The following is a 16,752-nucleotide window of genomic DNA, read 5'->3' as shown; positions in this document are numbered from 1 at the left end:
AGATTCAATGCAATCCCTATCAAAATACCAATGGCATTTTTCACAGAAATAGAACAAAAAAATCCTCCATTTCTTTTGGACCAAGAGACCCTGAAGCCAAAGCAATCCTGAGAAAAAGAACCAAGCTGGAGGTATCACACTCCCTGATTTCAAATTACAATACAAAGCTACAGTTATATAGTTATCAGAACAACATCATACTGGCAGAAACATAGACCAACGGAACAGCATTGAGAACCCAGAAATAAACCCACGTGTATGTGGGCAATTGATTATCGCCAGAGTCAATGGGGAAAAGGAAAACCTCTTCTATAAACGGCATTGGGAGCATTGGAAAACCAACTGCAAAAGCATGAAACTAGACTGCCATCTGACATCACACACAAAAATTAACTCAAAGTGGATTAGGCACTTGAATATACGACATGAAACAATAAAACACATAAAAGAAAACACAGGTACTTAACACATTTTTTTGTGGGAAACGAGTAAACTCGTCATATCGCCTTTAGTTGGAACCGGCAAAAATTTTGCAAAGTAAATAAATAGAGACCTCTTTTTAAACTAAAACACTGAAAGTTTCATAGAAAAATATCAACTAGATCGAAAAATATGAATATTTTACGGAAAATCTAATTTTGGCGAGAAAATGTCAAAAAAGCCCCGCGTTATGACGCGATTTGGCGGGAAAGTGCCCGCTTACAAAGTGTTAACTTATGGACCTGCCTGGATCTGAGAGGTTTTTGGGAACTTACCCCCAAAGGTAAGGAAAATAAAAGCAAAAATAAATGAGACTACTGTAGGGAGCTGGAGCATTAAGGGTTAAGAAAATGTAACTACAAGCAGAGGTTGGGAGGATCGCTGAGGGGAACTCCCATAAGCATAAAGAACAGACAGACACCTGCTGTTCTGGGGATGAGGAATTATCAAAAAGGTAAAGACAGTCAGGGTCAAACTTTGAAAAAACATAACTAATCTGTACTTGCTGCCTCAGCCGCTTTATGTAACCTTCTTGTTTCTGTCTGTATAAAAGAAAGCTGGAAAATAAAACAGGTGCTGCGGTCTAATTAGAACTGCTCGCCCTCCCGATCCCATCTTTGTCTCTTGTCTGTTTTTTCTCCATCCTCACTCCCCACTTCAGGAACCGTTCATCTCGTCGGCAGGCTCCGACAAGTGGCGCCCGAACAGGGACCTGAATACTGGGGAATCAGTGAAGGACTCCGCTTGCAAGTGAGACGCGCGTCGAATAAGGTTGGTGAAAGCGGTGAGATACCATAGTCGGGAGTAAAATAAAATGGGACAGGGGAACAGTAAAAGGCTGTTTACTCACATGTTAAGGAGCATGCGAAAAGCCAGAGGAGTTAAAACCAGTGAAGCACAGTTGCTTCGATTCTTAGAGTTTGTAGTACAAATATGTCCCTGGTTCCCAGAAGAAGGGACTTTAAACTTAGAAACTTGGGAAAAGGTGAGAGAGCATTTACAGGGATATTATGATGCTCATGGACCCTCTAAAGTACCAATAGATACTTTTTCCTTATGGAATTTAGTTAGGGATGTGATTGACCCTAGGCACGAAGGAATTAGATACTCTGGAAATGACCCACCTAAAACAGATATCCCTCATGACACCGAGCTTGTTTCATCTGCTCCTCCTGTGTCTTTATGTCCTCAGTTATATGATGAGGATGATAAATTGACCCCCCAAGACAAGGAGGACTTAGAGGAAGCGGCTGCTCATTATCATGACCCTGAAAAATTTGTTGGGGTGGTCCAACAAACGACCTCCACCGATAAACCTAGAGAAAAAGAGAAAGAGAACCAATCCCCCTTGGAAGCAGAAGTGCAAAGATTACAAGCCGCACTCACTTCCCTCTCTGTTCAAATGCAATTAGTTCAGGCTCGACAGACTGGGCCTTTATTAGAATCTCAATCGGAATGGAAGCCTAGATTATAATTAAGCTCTCCTCCAAGTGTGATTGCAGGGCTGGATCCACAGCCTGAGGCCCCTGTTGTAGCCCCTGTGACAATCAGACAATTACCGGGTGTAATAGATCAAAAGTCCCCCCTGCAAAGAGTTTTACAAACAGCCAATAGAGCAGGGGAAGATGTTACAGAATATGGTCTGACTTGTCCCGTGATAGAACAAGATGCCCAAGGAAACCCAGTGCGGGCTCATGTGCCTTTTGCCTTTAAAAGCTTGAAAGAGTTAAAAACTGCTTGTGCGCAGTACGGACCGAATGCTCCATTCACGCAGGCATTGCTGATTCCTTAGCAACGGATGCTTTGCCGCCCAATGATTGGAAGCAGCTTGCTAGAGCCTGTCTGTCAGGAGGAGAGTACCTATTATGGAATTCTGATTTCGCAGTCTTTTGCCAAAATACCACTGATCTCAATCATCAGCAAGGCATTCCCATCACTTTTGAAATGTTGGCCGGGGAAGGGCAGTACCATGACCTTCAAACTCAATTAAATTTTAACCCTGCTGCCTATGCTCAGACTAATGCTGCAGCACAAAAAGCATGGAGAAAAATCCCCATGCCGGGGAAAAGGGCTGAGGAATTAACTAAAGTAGTACAGGGCCCTGATGAGCCATTTCAAGATTTCCTTTCTCGACTGTTACAGGCAGCTGGTAGGATAGTAGGAGATTCCGATGCAGGATTACTCTTAGTAAAACAGTTGGCTTTTGAAAATGCAAATCCAGCCTGCCAGGCTGCTATCCGCCCGTACAGAAATAAGGGAAGTTTATCTGACTATGTTCGTTTATGCTCGGACATTGGTCTGTCTTATACCCAGGGATTAGCTATGGCCGCAGCCTTACAAGGAAAGACAATAAAAAAAATGTTACAACACCAACAGCAACAAAAAAGACAAAAAGGATCTAAAAGTTGTTTCAGGTGTGGGCGATCTGGACATATGGCAAAAAATTGCCCTGATAGGTCAGACCAACCACAAACAAAAAAACCAAAACAACCCGGTCTGTGCCCAAAATGTAAGAGGGGAAACCACTGGGCCAATGAGTGTAAATCCAAAAGAGATGCTTCTGGTAATCCTCTCGTTCGGAGAAACGGGAAGAGGGGCCAGCCCCAGGCCCCACAACAATGTTATGGGGCGCTCCAACAGTTTGTTCCCCAACAACAAAAAAATCCGTTCAAGAGCTCTTCAGAGCCACCCCAGGCGGCGCAGGATTGGACCTCAGTAGCGCCGCCTACACAGTAGTAACGCCTGAAATGGGTGTGCAAGCTATCCCCACAGGGGTTTTGGGGCCCCTACCACCTCAAACGATGGGGTTGGTTGTTGGGAGAAGCAGCACCACAGTAAAGGGGATTATGATAGCCCCAGGCATTATAGACATGGACTGTACCGGAGAAATTAAGGTTTTGACTCATTCACCTGGGGGTGTTGCTGTTATAGAAAAAGGACAGAGACTAGCCCAATTGTTATTAATTCCATATATCAAAACAGGTCAGGTTAAACAAAATAAACCTAGGGGAGAACATGGTTTCGGCCCATCAGATGCTTATTGGGTTCAAGCAATAAATCATCAAAGACCAGAAATGACTCTCACTGTTAATGGCCGCTCCTTTATAGGACTTTTAGATACGGGAGCTGATGTATCTGTTATAACTGCTCAACAATGGCCGGCACATTGGCCAAAACATCAAACCATAACTCAATTACAAGAAATAAAAATGTCACAATCACCAAAACAAAGTAGTGATAATTTAAATTGGAAAGATCAGGAGGGACATCGAGGAACTTTTCAACCATATATTGTAGCAGGATTACCTGTTAATTTATGGGGAAGAGACATCATGAGTAAAATGGGAGTGTATTTGTATAGTCCCAATCAACAGGTCACTAATATGATGTTTGACCAAGGCTTCCTCCCTGAAAATGGACTGGGAACAAACAATCAAGAAAGAAGGTCACCTATTGTCCCATGTCCTTTACCCCTTAGATCAGGACTAGGATATTTTTAGCTGGGGTCGCTGAGCGTCCTGTACCCTATGCTGACGCCATCACTTGGAAAAGTGATGCCCCAGGATGGGTCGATCAGTGGCCCCTATCAGCAGAAAAGATTCAAGCCGCCAAGCTGCTAGTACAGGAGCAACTTGAAAAAGGACACATTGCTCCCTCCAACTCCCCCTGCAATTCTCCCATTTTTGTTATTATGAAAAAATCTGGTAAGTGGAGATTATTACAAGATTTCCGAAAAGTTAATGAAACCATAGAATTAATAGGAGCTTTACAGCCAGGCTTACCCTGCCCTGCAGCCATACCAAAAAACACATATAAAATTGTTTTGGATTTGAAAGACTGTTTTTACACCATACCGTTAAATCCTAATGATTGCACTAGGTTTGCTTTCAGTGTTCCTTCTGTTCATTTACAAGAACCTTTTAAGAGATATCATTGGCTAGTGCTACCTCAGGGAATGGCTAATAGCCCTACATTATGTCAAAAATTTGTATCAGCTGCAATAGAACCTACCCGAAGGGCATTTCCAGATATTTACATCATCCGCTACATGGATGACACACTCCTTGCCCACTCATGTGAACCAAAGTTGCTTGCTGCTTTTGCTCATTTACAGAAAAAACTCCTCAATTATGGGCTGGTTATAGCCCCAGAAAAAATTCAACAAGTGCCTCCTTACTCTTATCTGGGATATTGTTTAATGCCTCAGGCCATTGTGCCTCAAAAAATACAAATCCGGCGAGATTGTTTAAAAACATTAAATGATTTTCAAAAGCTACTGGGAGACATTAATTGGATTAGACCTCAGTTGCGGTTGACAACCGGAGATTTGCAACCTTTGTTTAATATATTACAAGGGGTACTTCTCCCCGCGAGATGACTAAAGAGGGATTAAAGGCTTTAGATAAAATAAAAACCACCATAAATAAACAACAAATATTATATGTAGATTATACCCAACCCTGGGAGGCATACATTTTACCCACAAACCTCACCCCAACAACAGTTATTTGGCAAAAAGGACCCCAGACTGTAGATCCTTGTGAAAAAGAGAAGCGCACAAGCAGCAAAACTGCATTATGGAGAGACTGTTACATCGAACCCTGGAGGTATCCCATCCCAGGGTTTAATACATCCTTCATAGACTGGTCCGGAGGAAATGGGACACATCAAAACCCCGGACAATTGGGAATAGTTACAGGCCTATGGTGGGCTGATTCCTATCCCCAACATCATATTTGAAAAACAGCAGGAGCATTAGATGCCGTGGAATTGGCAGCTAAAACCCCCTCCAGTAAAGTTACTATTAGACAAGAAAACGTTACTGCCTCTGTCAGACCCCTACATGTACTTTTGATAGGCAATGTCACCACTCATGTTATAGATAATTCTCAGTTCAATGTTTCTTGTATAAACTGTAAACTTAGTAGTTGTGTCACATGGCTCCCCAAAAAACAGAGAGTCATGGTATTACATCAACCTTCCTTTGTGATGTTACCTGTTAACATGTCTGAAGAATGGTATTCTGACAAAGGATATCAAGTAATAGTAAAGTTAGAAGCGACTCTTTCAAGACCGATTCGAGAAGTAGGGCTTATTATAGCTGGGATAACTGCTTTAATTGTGCTCATAGCCTCCTCTGTAACGGTGGCAGTTTCTCTATCCCAGACTGTTAAAACAGCTGCTTATGTAAACTCATTGTCTAAAAATGTATCCACTGCTTTAGGTACGCAAGAACTCATAAATCAAAAATTAAGCGCAAAAATCGATGCCTTATACGAGATGATATTTTGGATGGGTGAGGAGGTACAAGCCCTGAAAATTAAGACAAGGTTATCTTGTCATGCAGAGTACACTTGGATCTGTGTGACGGCAAAACAATATAATCAATCTGAGACACCTTGGGATAAGGTGAAAAAACACTTATTAGGCACTTGGCATCATGAAAATGTTACTCTTGACCTTATCCAATTTCATAAAGAGGTCTTGACACTGCAAGAGACCTCTCCTTTAAATACTGATATAGCTGAGACGCTCAACAAGCTTGTCTCTAGCTTTCACAATGTATTTCCATCATACTCTTCAATGCTTCAAATTATGGCCCCCCTCCCCTTGTCATTCCGCTTGTTGTGATCCTCCTGATACTATGTTTCCTCCCCTGCATCACAAAAGCTGTGATCGGGACAGTCACAGATATTTATGGAGAAATTCACAACATAAGGCTCCACATGGCTAATAAACCAAAAGCCACTGCCCCTGTCTAACCCCAAAGGAGATCAGTAGCCAACAATGGGTAATGACCAGTAAGCGTTTTTACAACCTAAGACAGGAATCGATCGTTGTGATGATCGATATCCTATGACGGGTAAGTAAAGGCGTCTGTACTGACTACCTAAGCCAGACACGATCTCAAAAAAAAATTAAAAGGGGGATATGTAGGGAGCTGGAGCATTAAGGGTTAAGAAAATGTAACTACAAGCAGAGGTTGGGAGGATCGCGAGGGGAACTCCCATAAGCATAAAGAACAGACAGACACCTGCTGTTCTGGGGATGAGGAATTATCAAAAAGGTAAAGACAGTCAAGGTCAAACTTTGAAAAAACATAACTAATCTGTACTTGCTGCCTCAGCCGCTTTATGTAACCTTCTTGTTTCTGTCTGTATAAAAGAAAGCTGGAAAATAAAACAGGTGCTGCGGTCTAATTAGAACTGCTCGCCCTCCCGATCCCATCTTTGTCTCTTGTCTGTTTTTTCTCAATCCTCACTCCCCACTTCAGGAACCATTCCTCTCCTCGGCAGGCTCCGACAGACTAAAAATGCAAAAGCTTCAGCACAATAAAAGAAACAATCAACAAAACAAACGGCAACCAACTGAATGGGAAAAGATATTTGCAAATCATACTTCCAAAAAGGGGCTAATATCCAAAATACATAAAAAACTCACAGAACTCTCAACAAAAAAACTAATCCAATTAAAACATGGGCGGATGGGGGCCGGCCCGGTGGCTCAGGCGGTTAGAGCTCCGTGCTCCTAACTCCGAGGGCTGCCGGTTCGATTCCCACATGGGCCAGTGGGCTCTCAACCACAAGGTTGCCAGTTCAATTCCTTGAGTCCCGCAAGGGATGGTGGGCTCTGCCTCCTGCAACTAAGATTGAACACGGCACCTTGAGCTGAGCTGCCTCACGGATGGCTCAGTTGTTGGTTGGAGCGCAGGCTCTCAACCACAAGGTTGCCAGTTCAATTCTTTGACTCCCGCAAGGGATGGTGGGCAGCAACCCCCGCAACTAAAATTGAACACAGCACCTTGAGCTGAGCTGCAGCTGAGCTCCCGGATGGCTCAGTTGGTTGGAGAGTGTCCTCTCAACCACAAGGTTGCCGGTTCGACTCCCGCAAGGGATGGTGGGCTGTGCCCCCTGCAACTAGCAATGGCAACTGGACTTGGAGCTGAGCTGCGCCCTCCACAACTAAGATTGAAAGGACAACAGTTTGACCATTGTTCCCCAATAAAGTCCTGTTCCCTTTCCCCAATAAAAAATCTTTAAAAAAAAAAAAAACATGGGCGGATGGATTTTCCAGTCAAGATGGTGGAGTAAACGCTGTGCTCACCTCCTCTCAGGACCACGTCAATGACCACTAAACCGCAGAACCACGATTGAGAATCGTCTGAACCGAAGCCCTACAACTACAAATGACAGACATACAGAAGAAGCCACCTCGAGACTGGCAGGAGGGACAGAGACACAGAACAGGCTGGCCCCACACCCACATGTGACCATTAAGAATCGGGAGGGACATCTCAGCAGCGGAGGTCCCCTGCCCCCCCGAGGAGGGAGGGGTTCCAGCCCTTGGCAGCCCAGGGCTCCAGTGCTGGGAGAGAAGTCCCTGCAACTTCTGGCTGTGAAAACCAGTAGAGATTGTGGCTGAGTGGGACGAGGGCCACTGGACTCCTAGGTGCTCCCTTTAAAGGGCCCACGCACGGACTTACTCGCTGATGGACTCACCCGCTCTGAGCTCCAGCGCTGGGGCAGCAGCTCCAGAGGCACAAGGGACAGAACGGGGAGAAACCGAACTGTTTACCTTCAGGGTGTAGGCTGGGGCGGCAGCTTTCTCACAGATGGGGGACCTGACAGGAGCCGTTGTTCCTTTGTTGAGCCCTCCCGCTCCCTGTGTCCCTCCAACTGGCTCTCACCTTTAATCTGCCCGGCGCTTCCAGTGGCTTTTCCTTATAAACGGCTTACCCTGGCTCATGCAGCAGATTTTCCTAAAATCTCTCAAAGGTTCACAAAACCCAAACAAGCAGCATTTGGCTTTAGCGTGTCCTGTTCCTCTGGCTGAGCAGCCCCAGGCCGGCACTAGCGACACCAGGCCTTCGTTCACAACTTGGCCTCTCAAAGCACCTCCGAGCACAGGGCCAGCAGCGACCATCTCTGAATTGCTTTGTGGCTCACGCCAGGTGGTCCCTGACGGGGCACAGACTGCAGTTGATCTTGGCCTGCAGCGGGTCCCTCCCAGGGCCAGCTTTGGACGGGGCTGGAGCATCACCTGCCACCTCCAAGGACGACACACCCACAAAGGAGACAGGGCAGGCACCAGAGCCCTGCAAACAAGTCACAGGTCCCACAGGACACCTACTACATGAGACCATTCTATTAAGACCAGGCGACCTAGCAGCCCAACCTAATACATAGAAATAAACACAGGGAAGCAGCCAAATGGGGAGACAAAGAAACATGTCCCAAATAAAAGAACACAACAAAGCTACAGCAAAAGGACTAAACAAAACAGATTCCCAGACGCAGAGCTCCAAACACTGGTTATCAGGATGCCCAACGATCTTAGTGAGAACTTCAACAAACATAAGACAGGAAACATAAAAAATGGACATAGAAAACAAAAAAAAAAGAACCAGTCAGAAATAAAGACAATAAACGGAAGAATACGTTAGAAGGAATCAACAGATTAAATGAAGAAGATTGAATCAGCAATTTAGAAAATAAGGTAGCAGAGAACCGCGATCAGGACAGCAAAACGGAAAAAGAATCCCCAAAAAACGAGGAGAGTTTCAGGGGCCTCTGGGACAACATCAAGCGTACCAACATTTGCATCATAGGGGTACCACAAGGAGAAAAGAGCGAGCAAGGAATCGAAAACCTATTTGCAAACATAAAGACTGAAAGCCCTCCTAACTTGGCAAAGAAAATAGATACATAAGCCCAGAAAGTACAGAGTCCCAAACAAGATGAACCCAAAGAGGCCCACAAGACACATCATAATTAAAATGCCAAACGTTAAAGGCAAAGAGAGAATCTGAAAATGAGCAAGAGAAAAGCCGTCTACGGAAGCTCCCCTGTAGGTACTTTCAGCTGATTTCTCCATAGAAACTTTGCAGACAAGGGATTGGCAGCAAATATTCAAAGCGATAAAAAGCAGGGACCTTCAGCTAAGACTGCTCTACTCAGAAAGGCTATCATTTAGATTCGAAGGACAGATAAAGACCTTCCCAGACACAAAAAAGCTACACCCTAGGAGTTCATCACCACCAAATCACTATTACCAGAAATCTTAGGACGAAAAAAAAAAAAGAAAAAGAATAAAAATGGCAGTATTTACATATCTGTCAACAGTTACTTTAAGACACACACAGACTGAAAATAAAGGGATGGAAGAAGATATGTCATGAAAATAGAAACAAACTGAAATAGCTAGGGTGGCAATACTTATTCCAAACAAAAGACTTTAAACCAAAAACTATAGCAGAAGACAAAGGACCTGGTAACCCACTCTGGTAAGTATCTGAAGAAACCCAAGACACTACTCCGAGGGGACGTGTGCATCCGTATGTCCATTGCAGCCCTGTTTACAAGGGCCAAGATGTGGAGGCAGCCTGGGTGTATGAATGGACAGAGGAGGTGGTACATATATATAGTGAAACATTGCTCGGCCAGGGAAGGGAGTGGGTTCTTGCCATCTGCAGCGGCCTGGATGGACCTGGAGAGTATTGTGCTGAGTGAAGCACGTCAGACAGCGAAACGGAACGTGATTTAGCTTATAAGTGGAATCTAAAGAACAAAATAAACAAAACAGAAACAAACTCCTCAATAGAGAGAACATTTTAATGGTTGCCTGACGGAAGGGGGTTAGGAGGGTAGGTTCAATTGGGGAAGGGATTAAGAAGTACAAATTAGTTGTTACAAAGTAATCATGGGGATGTAGTATGTAGCATAAAAAAATATATAGTCATTACTATTGTAGTAACTGGATGGTGTCAGATGCATACTGGATTTATTGGGGTGCTAGATGGGAAGCGGTTGGGGGACAGGGTGAAAAAGGTGAAGGGATTAAGAAGTACAAACTGAGGGCCGGCCCGGTGGCTCAGGCGGTTAGAGCTCCGTGTGCCTAACTCCGAAGGCTGCCGGTTCGATTCCCACATGGGCCAGTGGGCTCTCAACCACAAGGTTGCCAGTTCAATTCCTCGAGTCCCTCAAGGGATGGTGGGCTCTGCCCCCTGCAACTAAGATTGAACACGGCACCTTGAGCTGAGCTGCCTCCCGGATGGCTCAGTTGTTGGTTGGAGCGTGTCCTCTCAACCACAAGGTTGCCGGTTCAACTCCCGCAAGTGATGGTAGGCTGTGCCCCCTGCAACCAGCAACGGCAACTGGACCTGGAGCTGAGCTGCGCCCTCCACAACTAAGACTGAAAGAACAACAACTTGAAGCTGAACAGAACCTTCCACAACTAAGATTGAAAGGACAACAACTTGACTTGGAGAAAAGGCCTGGAAGTGCACACTGTTCCCCCATAAAGTCCCGTTCCCCTTCCCCAATAAAAATATTAAAAAAAAAAAAAAAAAGAAGTACAAACTGAAAAGTACAAAATAGTCACGGAGTTGTAAAGCAAAGCATAGGGAATACAGTCAATAATACAGTAATAACTATGTAGAGGGCCAGTAATAACTAGTCAGGGGGATCACTTCTTAACTTATGTAAATGTATAACCACTATGCTGTGCATCAGAAATATAAGTTATTGAATGTCAACAATAACTGAAAAATTATAAGGGGGAGACGGTGAAGGGAAATAAATGGTTCAAATTTCCAGGTATAATGCTAGACTTACGGTGGTCACTTCTTTAGGTGTATCAGTCTTGAATAACTATTGTGTACACCTGAAACTAATATTGTATGTGACCTATATTTTAATAAAAGTCTTAAAAAAAAAAAAAAAAAAAAAGGGGGCCAGCCCGGTGGCTCAGGCGGTTAGAGCTCCAAGCTCCTAACTCCGAAGGCTGCAGGTTCGATTCCCACATGGGCAAGTGGGCTCTCAACCACAAGGTTGCCGGTTCGACTCCCACAAGGGATGGTGGGCTGCGTCCCCTGCAACTAGCAATGGGCAACTGGAGCTGAGCTGCACCCTCCACAACTAAGACTGAAAGGACAACTTGACTTGGAAAAACAGTCCTGGAAGTACACACTGTTCCCCAATAAAGTCCTGTACCCCTTCCCCAATTAAAAAAAAAAAAACGGGCAGATGACCTGAACAGACACTGCTCCCAAGAAGACATACAAATGGCCAACAGCTATATAAAAACATCACTAGAAGGTTTCCGGAAAAATGGCGGCGTGAGGTGAGCCTCTGTAAAGCTCCCCTGGAATTTACAACGAATCGAACAACAAAAACTCCACAAAGGACTCCCTGCACAGCAGACAGGCAAGACGAAGAGGCCGACTACCGAAGTCACCTACAGGTGGGAGAATCGCACGAGTGGAGGGAGGAGGGAAGGGAGAAGTGCGGAGACGGAGCCGCGCGGGCGCAGGACGCAGACCCAGCTCAGTGCGCCGAGCTCGCTGCTTCCCGGAGCTACCGCAGCTGCGGGAGAGGGAAGAACTCGGACTGCTGGGGCTCCGCCAGGGCTCCACAGAGCTGAGGGGGCAGCATATAACGGCTGAACCCAACGCTCAAGGCAGAGACCTCGGAGAAAAGAATGAGGGAAGAAGGCTGAAAACAATGGTTTAAGCCCGCACTGCCGAGCAGAGAGCGGAGCCTTAGGCACTGAGACTGGCCGCCCCCTCCCTCCCCTCCCAGAGCTCGCCCCGCCCCCACCTGCCCGGTGCTAGAAGCAGAACAGTAGCAGTGTCAGAGCAAAAGAACAGAATACTTGCTGTTCTGAGAACTGTGGACCACAGACACAGATTCGCAGCCCAACTAGTTCTGGCAAAGGGGAGGGAGCTGTGGAAGCAGGACTGGCTGTGGTGGTGGTTGCCGCCATTGCTCTGGGCCACCTCTCACAACTCACCCCGCCCCTGGCCCCACCTATCTGGGCGGATCCCTGCAGGAGTAAACAGAATTGCTGAAATATACGGGCTCCGAATCTGGTGCAGGAAGAGCTTTGGAACATCAAAAGCTCTCCGCATGCCCACCAGGACACTGCGCCCTGTGACCTAGACGAACTATTAACAGAGGAGAAGCCCGTCTCCCAGGGAATCCCCCCATTGTGTGAGAAGCTGGAATAGTGTAGAGAACACATAGCACTACCGTGTGGGAGAAGAAAAATAAGCTGCAGTTGGAGAAAAAATAAAACATTCTAACAACAAGTACTGGAAAACAAAAGAAAGACCTCTTCCTATCAACCTGTTACAGAACCCACTCCTGTAGATGTCTAGGAAGAGAAATAGTAAACCGGTAATTGCCATGAATAACCAAGGCAACAAGATAGCTCAGAAAGAAAGTGAAAAATCTCCAGAAAAGGCATTTAAAGATACAGAAATATGTGACTTAAATGACAGAGAATTCAAGATTGCAGTTCTGAAAAAACTCAACGAGATACAAGAAAACACAGATAGGCAGTTAAATGAACTCAGAAACACAATCAAAGAACAGCATGATCATTTTACGAAAGAGATTGAAATTTTAAAAAAGAACCAAATAGAATTTCTGGAGATTAAGAACTCAATAGAAGAAATTAAGAATGAAATAACCAGCTTAGGTAGTAGAGTTGACCAGATGGAGGAAAGAATCAATGACATCAAAGACAGAAACCTGGAAATTACACAGATGGAAGAAGAAAGAGACTTGAGACTTAAAAGAAATGAAAGAACTCTACAAGAACTTTCTGACTCCACCAGAAAGAGCAATATAAGACTAATGGGCATACCAGAAGGAGAGAAGGGAACAGAGAATATATATTTAAACAAATTGTTGATGAGAACTTCCAAACTTGTGGACAGAAGTGGATCCTCGAATCCAAGAAGCAAATAGAACACCTAGTTACCTCAATCCCAACAGGCCTTCTAAAATCAACAAGAAAGAAAGAATCCTCAAGGCAGCCAGGGAAAAGAAGACGATAACCTACAAAGGAAAGCCCATTAGATTATCATCAGATTTTTCAGCAGAAACTCTACAAGCCAGGAGGGAGTGGAACCAAATATTCAAACTATTGAAGGAGAGAAATTATGAGCCAAGAAGAATATATCCAGCAAAGATATCCTTTAGATATGAAGGAGGAATAAAGACCTTTCCAGACATACAGAAGCTGAGGTAATTTTCTAATACACGACCTGCACTACAAGAAATACTAAAGGAGGCTATTCGACCACCATCAACAGGGACAATTTGTGGCAACGAAAACATAAAAAGGGGGAGAGTAAAGGCCTGAACCAGAATATGGGAATGGAGAAAGTAAGCGTGCTGAAGAAAATGGAACACTCTAAATATCAAACTTTCTTTTACATAAACTTAAGGGTAACCACTCAAAAAAAATCCAGAACTGAAATATATACTGTAATAAAAGAAGAAACAGAGGGAAACATCATAGAATACCACCGCACAGAAATAACAGACAACAACAAAAAGGCAAAGAAACAATGGAGACACAGCCTTACCAGAAAACTAAAGATAGAATGGCAGGAAATCCTCACATATCAATAATCACCCTAAATGTAAATGGATTGAACTCACCAATAAAAAGGCACAGAGTAGCAGACTGGATCAAAAAATTAAACCCAACCATATGCTGTCTCCAAGAGACACATCTCAGCTACAAGGACAAGCATAGACTCAAAGTGAAAGGGTGGAAATTGACACTCCAAGCAAATGGTGCCCCGAGAAAATCAGGTGTAGCCATAATGATATCAGATGAAACAGACTTCAGGGTGAAAAAGATAACAAGAGACAAAGATGGACATTTCATAATGGTAAAGGGGACTATACAACAAGAAGACATAACAGTCATCAATATTTATGCCCCCAATCAGGGAGCACTGAGATATACCAGGCAACTACTAACAGAACTAAAGCGAGAAATTGACCAAAACACTAGGGGACTTAAATACATCATTGACAGCTATGGGTAGATCATCCAAACAGAAAATAAGTAACAAAATAGCAGCCCTAAATGACACATTAGATGAAATGGACATAATTGACATTTATAGAGCACTTCATCCTAAAACATCAGACTATATATACTTTCTTTTCTAGTGTACACGGAACATTCTCAAGGATAGACCATATATTAGGACATAAAATCAGCCTCAGCAAATTTAAGAAGATTGAAATCATACCAAGCATATTCTCTGATCACAAGGCTTTGAAATTGGATATCAACTGCAGAAAGAAAGCAGGAAAAAACACAAATATATGGAGCTTAAACAACATACTTTTAAAGAACGACTGGGTTAAAGAAGAAATTAGAGGAGAGATGAAAAGATACATAGAAACAAATGACAATGAAAATACATCCTACCAAAATTTTTTGGATGCAGCAAAAGCAGTTTTAAGAGGGAAATTTATATCATTGCCGGCCTATCTCAAGAAACAAGAAAAATCCCAAATAACCACATTACACCTTAAAGAACTAGAAAAAGAACAAGTGAAACCCAAGGTCAGCAGAAGAAAGGAAATAACAAAAATCAGAGCAGAACTAAATGAAATAGATAACAAAGAGACAATAGAAAAAATTAATGTGACAGAGAGCTGGTTCTTTGAAAAGATCAGTAAAATTGACAAACCCTTGGCTAGACTCACTAAGATAAAAAGAGAAAAGACACTAATAAACAAAATCAGAAATGAAGGAGGTGAAGTTATCACGGACACCACAGAAATTCAAAGGATCATCCAAGAATACTATGAAGGACTATATGCCACCAAATTCAATAACCTAGAAGAAATGGACAAGTTCTTAGAAACATATAGCCTTCCAAGGCTGAACCATGAAGAACTGGAAAATCTAAACAGACCGATCACCAGTAACGAAATTGAATCAGTCATCCAAAACCTTCCCAAAAGCAAAAGTCCGGGACCAGATGGCTTCACTAGTGAATTCTACCAAACCTTCAAAGAAGATCTAATACCAATCCTGCTCAAACTCTTCCAAAAGTTGAAGAGACTGTACTTCCTAACTCATTTTATGAGGCCAACATTACCCTGATACCAAAACCTGGTAAGGACAACACAAAAAAAGAAAACTACAGACCAATATCGCTGATGAATACAGATGCAAAAATCCTAAACAAAATTCTAGCAAATCGAATACAACAATGCATTAAAAAGACTATTCATCACGACCAAGTGGGGTTCATCCCCGGGGCACAAGGATTGTTCAACATCCACAAATCCATCAATGTGATACATCACATAAACAAAATAAAGGACAAAAATCATATGATTATATCAATTGATGCAGAAAAAGCATTTGACAAGTACAACATCTATTTATGATTAAAACACTTAATAAAATTGATATAGAAGGAAAATACCTTAACATAATAAAGGCCATATATGACAAGCCCTCAGCTAATCTCATAATTAATGGTGAAAAACTGAAGCCCTTTGCTCTACGTTCAGGAACACGACAGGGCTGTCCCCTATCACCTCTGCTTTTCAACATAGTGTTGGAAGTCCTTGCCAGAGCAATCAGGCAAAAGAAAGAAAAGGAATCCAAATTGGGAATGAAGAAGTTAAATTATCACTCTTTGCAGATGACATGATGCTATATATAGAAAACCCTAAAGACTCCACCAAAAAGCTATTAGAAACAATCAACGAATACAGTAAAGTTACTGGCTACAAAATCAACGCACAAAAGTCCATTGCCTTCCTATATACTAACAATGAAATCTCAGAAAAAGAAATACAAAAAACAATTCCTTTTGCAATTGCAACAAAAAGAATAAAATACCTAGGAATAAACTTAACCAAGGACGTGAAAGACCTATATGCTGAAAACTATAAGACATTTTTCAAAGAAATTGAAGACGACACAAAGAAATGGAAAGACATTTCGTGCTCATGGATTGGAAGAATCAACATAGTTAAAATGGCCATATTACCCAAAGCAATATACAGATTTAATGCAATCCCCATCAAAATCTCAATGGCATTTTTTAAAGAGATAGAACAAAAAAATCATCAGATTTGTTTGGAACCACAAAAGACCCCGAATAGCCAAAGCAATCTTCAGAAAAAAGAACAATACTGGAGGTATCACACTCCCTGACTTTGGCTTGTACTACAGGGCTACAATAATCAAAACAGCATGGTATTGGCAGAAAAACAGACACATAGACCAATGGAAGAGAAATGAGAACCCAGAAATAAAACCACATAAATATGGACAGATAATTTTTGACAAAGAAGCTAAAAACATACAATGGAGGAAAGACAGCCTCTTCAATAAATGGTTCTGGGAGAATTGGAAAGCCACGTGCAAAAGAATGAAACTGGACTGCTATTTGTCACCATGTACCAAAATTAATTCAAAATGGATCAAAGACTTCAG

The sequence above is a fragment of the Rhinolophus sinicus genome, chromosome 13 (genome assembly GCF_057876585.1).
Source record: "Rhinolophus sinicus isolate RSI-liver-muscle chromosome 13, RSI-T2T, whole genome shotgun sequence".
Lineage (NCBI taxonomy): Eukaryota > Metazoa > Chordata > Mammalia > Chiroptera > Rhinolophidae > Rhinolophus > Rhinolophus sinicus.
This window is presented reverse-complemented; position numbering follows the sequence as displayed.